The following is an 8,291-nucleotide window of genomic DNA, read 5'->3' as shown; positions in this document are numbered from 1 at the left end:
TCTGGTATTGAGAACACTGATTTGTTATGGCACATTCGATTAGGACATGTTTCTTCTCATAAGTTGTTGCATATGCCAAGTTTGAAATGTAAAGTTGTTGATTCCTCTTGTGAGGTATGTCATAGAGCCAAACAACACAGACTTGTATTTCCTTCGAGTGAAATCAAAATAGTTGGTGTATTTGAATTACTGCATATTGATGTTTGGGGTCCGTACAGACAAGTATCATTGACAGGTGCACGTTTTATGTTAACCATAGTTGATGATTTCTCTCGAATTACATGGACTTTTCTTTTTGCTTCAAAGGATCAAGTTCCTACTCTGCCTCAGAATTTTTTTGTCATGGTGAAAACTCGGTTTAATGGTATTATAAAAACTATTCGTTCAGATAATGGAACATAGTTTGTTGGTTCCAAAACTCAATCTGTTTTTTATCAACATGGCATTGTACATCAGCGGACATGTGTTTACACACCTCAGCAGAACGGTGTTGTTGAAAGAAAGCACCGATTCTTAGCTGAAACTGCAAGAGCACTTCTTTTTCAAGCTAACTTGTCCAATCAATTATGGGGAGAAGCTATGCTTCATGCTACTTTCCTGATTAACATTCTTCCTACTAAGGTTCTCAACTGGCAGAGTCCTCATTTTGTGTTTTATCATAAACAACCAACTTATGATTTACTGCGCAGTTTTGGTTGCTTATGCTATATGTTAGATATAACACCTCACAGGGATAAGTTCTCTTCCCGAGCTTTTTGAGGAATTTATTTGGGCAATTCAGCCGGTCAAAAAGGAAGCAAAATTTACAATCTCGATACACATAAACTCTGTGTTTCTAGAGATGTCCAATTTTATGAAACCAAATTTCCCGGTGTAGCTTTATCTATTGATCACTCTTCTCTACCCTTACCTTGTTTTCCCATTGGAGATATTGATACCTCATCATCCCAAGAAATTCCTTCTCACATCAGTGAACCATTAGCCTCTCAACCTGTTCCTTCTCCTCAATTCAATGTTCAGACATCTTCCTTATCTCCTGTTACTTCCACTTCTTTAGACACACTACCCGAGCATTCTTCTGCTCCATCAGATATACTTCCTACATCTGCTATCCCATATCGACATTCTGCTCGTGTGACTAAACCCCCTACTTGGCTTAATGATTTTGTTGTTAATACAGCTGCAGGTGATTTTTCTATGCTTTGTACAGTCCCTCAGACTTTGTTCTTGGCAAATATTGTTAAAGTCAAGGAACCTACAAGTTTTGCTGAAGCAAATCAAGACCAGGAGTGGAAGGAAGCTATGAGGAAGGAAATTGAGGCATTGGAAACTAATGATACTTGGCAATTGACACAATTACCCAAGGGAAAACAAGCAATTACCAGTAAATGGGTGTTTAAGATTAAATACCATGCTGACGGGAGTGCTGAGTGTTATAAGGCCAGGCTCGTTGCACGGGGTTATGATCAGAAGTATGATGTCGACTACACTGAGAGTTTTTCTTCGGTGACCCAAACAGTTACAGTTCGTCTGTTCCTGGCGATTGCAGCTGCCAAACAATGGCCAATACATCAGGTGGATGTCAATAACGCGTACTTACATGGGTTTGTTGATGAGGATATCGACATGATTCCCCCTGCTGGTTATACCAAGGCTTTACCTGGTCAGGTTCTTCACTCTCACAAATTGTTGATGTGAAACAAGCTCTTCATAAGCTTTGCACAATCAAAGACTTAGGAAATGCAAAATATTTCCTTGGGGTAGAACTTCATAGATCAGACAAGGGCATTATGCTATCACAATGCAAATATATTCATGATTTGCTTGTTGATACAGGACATATAGATGCAAAAGCTGTCTCAAGTCCATTTCCTAGCTGTATTAATCTTGATCACACTGATCCTATTTCAGAAAGTTTCTCTCAGCCAGAACTATATCGAAGAGTGATCGGGCGACTACTTTACCTAGGATTTACTAGGCCGGATATTGCTTTTATCACCCAACAACTCAGCCAATTTATGCAACATCCAACTGAGTTGCATTGGCACTCGGCAATTCATGTTCTCAAATACTTGAAAGGCACGAGTTCATTGGGATTATTTTACTCAAGCAGCAATAATTTCTTGTTAACATGTTTTTGTGACTCCAATTGGGGGCGTTGTAAGATCACCAGGAAGTCTGTAACGGGTTACTGTGTACTTCTTGGCTCAAGTTTAATTAGTTGGAAGTCAAAAAAGCAATCTACTATGAGTAAGTCATCGGCTGAAGCCGAATACAGAGCCATGGCCACAACTGTGTGTGAATTGAAGTGGCTGAGTTACTTATTGCCAGAGTTTCAGCTTACAGTTTCACTTCCTATTCCTTTTCATTGCGACAACCAAGCAGCCATATATATAGCCGTGAATCCTGTCTTTCATGAGAAGGTTAAACACATCGACATTGATTGTCATGTGGTTCGTGAGAGTGTGGTGAAGGGGTTTATTACTACGCCATATATTGCTACACACAACCAACTTGCAGATTTACTTACCAAGAACATTTCAGGATTTCAGATGCAGCCAGTTCTTGTCATGTTGGGATTGTTTCCTTTGACACCATCCACAACTTGAGGGGAGGCTATTGGAATTGGGTGTTATATGCCACCTCAGCAGTATAGTCACCATTATGCTTTATAATTGTATCCCTAAAACACATCTATATGTGTCGTTTTACTTTTTCCTCTTCTTCATACTGTATCCAAGCTATTATATATAGCTTGCCTTTTTCCCTTTCTCCTTCAAGAGATTCTTAATGGAATTCTTCACTGATTTTACACTATTCCAGATTTTATACGTTTCAGTTGAAAAGGAAATCTGAGGTCTGGAATAAAGGGATGTGGAGAAATGAAGTTGAAAGAATAGCAAGCAATTATTACCACGAGCTGATAGAATACAAATATGAAGTATGCAAGATTACAAAACTAACCTCTTGAAGTTGTTGTCATTGGCAACTGCCTTCCCTCATGCGATCGGATTGCTTTCATATCACCCATAAGATATAGTTTTTTGAGGTCAAACCAGTGAAATGGGATAAAATAGAGAGAACAGTGCGGAGTTTTAGGAAAAGGAGGAACATGCGCACTGATGCCTATGATGGTGGCAATCGACGCGGGTGTTGGTGGAGGTAAGGAGGAGAGCAAGATTGAGAGGAGAGGCTGCGATTCCAAAAGTTTGAACGGGGAAGAGGGCGAAAATTATGGTTTAAAGGTTTAAAAATTATTAAAAGTTTCCTATATAGTAATTTCTATTTTCATTTTTTATTGATAAAATAATTTTATTTTTTTTATTTTTTTAATATTTTACTCACCATTATTCAAAGGTTTAATATTTTTGATATTTTTTATTGATAAAATAATTTCTATTAGGAACCGTGGCAAATAATGTTATTTGCCACAATTTTATAACAACCGTGACAAATAAGGTACTTTTTGCTATGGTTGTATGAAATCGTGGAAAATAACACCTTATTTTGCCACGGTTCCTTTTAGGACCGTGGCAAAAAGGCCATTTTTATACTAGTGCAGGAACCCTTCTTTCTTCTTATATAGCCACACACAGTTGGCAATATTTTGTCTTTGGATTTAAGAACCCAATTCCATATGCCATTAGAAGGGATTCAATTTTTTCTTTCATAGAAACCAACCGTTTGACAGAATCAATGACTAGATAGTCAAATTGTAGGAATTTTTTATCACAGTCTGACTCCACGCCACTTGCAATAGTAAGTGCGGATGAAATTGCATTTTCATGCCTAACCAGTGGTCGTACTTTCTCCTTAATCTATTTTTATGCATTAGGTATAAAAGTTTGTTGCATCGGAGACCCTGGTCCCAAGTGACTCCACTTATCAGTAACAAGTTCGCCAAATGTTGATATGTTGGGTGACATTTTAAGAGGTGATCGAGTTACCTCTAACTCAAATCTTTTAATTCTCTTACAAGGACTTGATCATTAGAAATAAAACTTTCCCATTTCGGTTGTATCATAACTGACTCATCAAATTTTATGTTCCTACTTATTATAATTTTCTTTGAAACATGACACCGAAATCTATAACCCTTGACCCTAGGTAGTAACTATGAATTTCCTAACTTTATGTTCCATTATACTTTTCCATCACTAACATACATATATGTTGGATAATCAAATACTTTCAAATAGAACAATTGAAAAGCTTTATAGACCATAGCTCCTCAAGAGCTTTCATATCACTGGATAAATTTGGAGATCGGTCCACAAGATAACAAAATGTATCAACAACTTCAACCTAAAACTTTTACATTGAACTAGCACTAGACAACATATAGTGAGTTCTCTCAATCATTGTCTTATTCATGGGTTTAAGAATATTTTTCTACTATGGTCAATAAGTGCATGTATACTGTCTGACTATATGTTCATTGTCACATAATTGATCAAATTCACAAAAAAACAAATTCAAGATCTTTGTTTGTTTTGGGACATTTGATTTGCCTCCTAGTTTGTTTTTCAATCATGGCTTTCTACGGTTTGAATTTTTCAATCACACCATTCTTATTTGTAAGAAAGTAAAACCATATTTTCTCGAGAATCACCATTAGTAAAGGTTAACATGTTCCTCGCACCACCAATGGATGGCCCTCTCGATGGACCACACATATTGAAATGGATGTAGTCCAAAGCCCCCTTTAACCCATTTATGGTTTCCATAAGCACGTTGCTTGTAGAATTCCAAATCAACATTCTGTTGACTTTCCAATAGACCTATACGACATAGGTCCACCATGATTTTATCAATCATATGCCCAAGTCTAAAACACTATAATTTGGAAGTATCAAGACCAGATAAACTGGATAACACAAATACAAAAATCTGTAATAGTCTTATCATTAAGCCCATACAATGAATCCATCTTGATGGCTTTCATTAGAACAAGAAACCTTCAATACTCCTCCACAAATAGAAAATTGAAGAAACCTTCAATACTCCTCCACAAATAGTAAATTTGGACACATTGTTATTCAGAGTGCCCAAAGAGATTATGTTTTTTCTCATTCTGGGAACATAACGAACATATATCGTTGTTCTTACAATACCATCATGCAATAAATGTTACATGCAACATACTTACCCATCAGAACAACACTACCAGTAATAAAATTTAATGAAGAAAATATCTCGTTATAAGAACATATATGGTATGAACATGCAGAATCGAGTACCCAAACAAATACTAAATCTATTCCTTTCCCCAATAAAAGAAAAGGTATCTACATTATCCCCATCATTAGCAATAGTGGCTTGTGTAGTATTTTCAACATATTTCCTTTTTTTTCAATTGATTCTTTCTCGTAAAATAGCCAACTCTTTATATACCCCTTTTAACAAAAACTAATTCACCAAATCAAAGAAATATGGCACGATAATCAATCAAAGAATTTAAAAGAGTAAAGAAAACAAGCACCACAAGAAAGAAATTTACGTGGTTTGACCAACTTGTGCCTACATTCACGAAAGAGAAAAAATATTAATGGAGCAACTTAGAGAAACCAACAATTTACTGGAGAATTATAAAAATCTCGCTAATAATTTTTTTTCCTTATTCACTATTGTTTTTGTTGTCTACAAATTTACTCTACCACAATTCTCTACATCAATGCGCAATTGAACGAGTTTTTATATTAAACATCGGATCTACCACATCACTTGGAGAACTTTCAATTCACATTTGGACACGTTTATTGTGGCCCCACTTAATATTTAAAACAGTGGGTCCTCTTATAAAATGTGTAGTTCCATATTACACATTGCAAAATATGTGTGGGAGGTCATCCATTTAACATGGAAAACCGGATGCTCCTAATAATTTCCCCAAATGATCATCAATATTTATAATCTTCTTGACACCCAAGTCAATTAATGCCAAAGTTTGTAAAACTTAATCCTTATTCCAAGTTTCTAAAATTTAGAAGCAGCAAGTTAAATTTTCATGAATATAGGAACCGCAAATCTCATTGGTTAGAGTTTTTATATTAAACACCCGATTTTTCACGTCAATTGGAGAACCACCAATTCATATTTGCACACGTATATTGTAATCCCACTTAATAATTAAATTAATAGTACCCCTTATACTACGTGTAGGTCGATATTACACATGACAAAATATGTATGAAAGGTGTTCCATTTGACCTAAAAAATTCGCAGTCAGCAAATAATAATGATAATTTTATTAAAAAACATCTTGGTACAATCTATTAATATTACATATTGTATATAGCAACAGTTCATAGACCAAAGAACTCTCTCTCTCTCTCATCAATGGCGTCTGCTAGTCCTTCAAAAACCTCAACGATTTCATCTAACAATCAGCAGGTATACATAAATTTGTCAATTTCATCGTCTTAATCATATGTTTTGAGGATTGATTAATGCTAAAAAATTCAGGATTTTACAAGCGAATCATCGGAGGGAGATGAGAACATCATCAGACAGCACAAGGCACAGCAGATCTATAACGAAATAAGTCTGATTGAAGAACGTCTGGAGGAAGCACATCAACATCTTGATGATCTACGAAATCTTGTTTCCTTTTTTGTTGAAGAACCAAAGGTAGCACGGCCAAAAAAATCACGGCCATCACGTTCACCATCTCGAGAACGACCATCACCGAATATTCAAGCTGCCTTCAGTGCTTATAAACCCCAACGATCATCACCACAATCACAACCAAGATCACGACCACGATCACGACCATGAGTATCAATCAGATGAGAAAAGATAACAGAATTCTTGTGTTTTTCTTTGCATTACCATGTGACGAAATTCAGTATTTTTTTTTATTTATTTCTGCTTCTTTGATCTGTAATGTTGATGTTGCTGTGTTTGCTTCTTATCAATAAATCTTCTTCTCATCGGAGTTGAAATATTCTTCCATAATTCAACTACTCTTGTTTTACTACAGGAAGTCAACACAGAAAAAAAAAGGATTTTAATGAAGAGAATAGCCCTCATTAGAAGTTCAAATATAATTGTTAAAAGAGTTTTTAATGAGAGGAATTCCCTATATTAAATATTCTCTCACAAAAAAGTATTAATGAGTTTTTCCTATCATTAACTTATAATGAGGGTAATTTTACTCTTCAATAAGTATTTATAATGATTGAAATTAGACCTGACCACGGGCCCGGGTATCCGCTGGCCCATCCAGGCCCATGTCCCTTGGACCGGGTTTGGACAATGAAAATTGATCTTAGGTCTAGACCCGCTAAAGCCCACTTATATTTTGGACGGCTTTGGGATTGATAAAAATAGCACGGACCTGCCAAGCTCGGTCCGCCAATTAATATTAATCAATAAATTAATGAATTTATATATTAAAGATTTACTTTTAGACATAAATTTTATTTTATTTAATTGAAAATTATGTATATATTTTTAGGTGAGTTTATTATATAGACTGGATTTGAGATTTGATGTTTAAACCCGAGCTCAGTCCGACTTGAGTCCACCTAAATTAATAGTGGACTAGGCTGGACTTGGACTGGGTTTTTTTACCTAAAATCCCGTTAGGTTCGGCCGAGCCTGGCCAGCCGGCCCATGGACAGATCTAATTGAAATTCATCAAAATGTTTATAATGATTAAAAATTTCCTTATTAAAGATATTATCGTTTTGACTAACATTTTTAAAATAAATAAAAAATTTGGACTGAAAAGAGCTATAACATCAAATAGTGATTCGTATTTATTACAAATATAACATGGTTCATCAACATTCATCTGAAATCATAACAAAGTCAATAAGAAGGTAGATAATGAGATTTTGGAGATGATGTTTAAATGCTAGATATAATATATGAGATGATAGAACCAAATCCTAACAAAATTTGGAAGCATAAAAATAAAATGACATGGCAAAATATAAAGTTCAATCTAGTTTCACTTGAGCCTCAAAGCTTATGCTACTTATTCTGTTGTCAGTCTCCTCTCTTCACAAATTCCTCTTCACTCGAGCCTTTGTATGACTATTACGAGGACCGACCTGCCTATAAATTGAGGAGCGTCTGCCTAGGACCCATATTAATAAAGGACCTAAAAAAACCTATTTATAGTGTACTTTAAAAACAAAGATGAATATGAAATATTAGAATTGATTGGTTTGAATGACATAAATAGTTGTTTTGTGTTTCTAATTTAGCTCGAGGTTGGTAGTTCTTGGTGAATCCAATCATTAGGTGTGGCTACAGATACCATATTATGTACTGATGGATCT

General features: G+C 35.4%; 1 long non-coding RNA gene across 1 annotated transcript; it reads left to right on the top strand.

Moving 5' to 3' along the window:
* The first annotated feature begins 6,203 nt into the window (after positions 1-6,203).
* Positions 6,204-6,957, top strand: LOC136206886 (uncharacterized). The gene is made up of 2 exons (XR_010676474.1): positions 6,204-6,393; positions 6,466-6,957. It is a non-coding gene; the product is annotated as an uncharacterized lncRNA (long non-coding RNA).
* Positions 6,958-8,291: the final 1,334 nt, after the last annotated feature.

The sequence above is a fragment of the Euphorbia lathyris genome, chromosome 9 (genome assembly GCF_963576675.1).
Source record: "Euphorbia lathyris chromosome 9, ddEupLath1.1, whole genome shotgun sequence".
NCBI classification, from domain to species: domain Eukaryota; kingdom Viridiplantae; phylum Streptophyta; class Magnoliopsida; order Malpighiales; family Euphorbiaceae; genus Euphorbia; species Euphorbia lathyris.
The sequence above is the reverse complement of the archived record's forward strand: the minus strand, read 5'-3'. Positions and strand labels throughout refer to the sequence as shown.